This window comes from Frankliniella occidentalis, unplaced genomic scaffold (assembly GCF_000697945.3).
Source record: "Frankliniella occidentalis isolate FOCC.00 unplaced genomic scaffold, Focc_3.1 Scaffold685, whole genome shotgun sequence".
NCBI lineage: Eukaryota > Metazoa > Arthropoda > Insecta > Thysanoptera > Thripidae > Frankliniella > Frankliniella occidentalis.
Genome location: NW_026267798.1, coordinates 20,179 through 20,543, shown reverse-complemented (window position 1 = coordinate 20,543; position 365 = coordinate 20,179). Strand labels below are relative to the sequence as shown.

Sequence of the window (365 nt, the reverse complement as noted above, 5' to 3'; positions counted from 1 at the left end):
TGTGCGGAGGGTTTACGTGTGGCATGAGTGGCGTTAGGCGAGACGGCCCCAATGACAATGAATTGAGTGCTCTACGGGTGCGACTGCAACGCAAGTGTTCAGCTTCGCAGATGCGGATGCGTCGGGAATGCGACGAAAGTATGAGGCGCTCGTCAACGGCGGCGCTTGGGCGGTGCGGAGGGCGGAGGGGTACTTCGCCCCACTCGCACGCACTCGCGTCCCTCGCCCGTCGCACTCGTCGCGTTCGCCCGCCATCACTGGTTGCCTTCGAACAGGGTGTGGAGCACGGTGGGTTGCCTATCTCTCAGGCGGCTGGCAGGAGGAGGGGGCTCGGCCTGGGCGGGGTGCACGTGGTGCACGGCGGG

The 365-nt window shown here is 65.8% G+C and overlaps 1 protein-coding gene across 1 annotated transcript in view; it reads left to right on the top strand.

Moving 5' to 3' along the window:
* Window positions 1-365, top strand: part of LOC127751665 (uncharacterized) — a 9,324-nt gene that overhangs the window by 5,271 nt on the left and 3,688 nt on the right. The window lies entirely within an intron of this gene.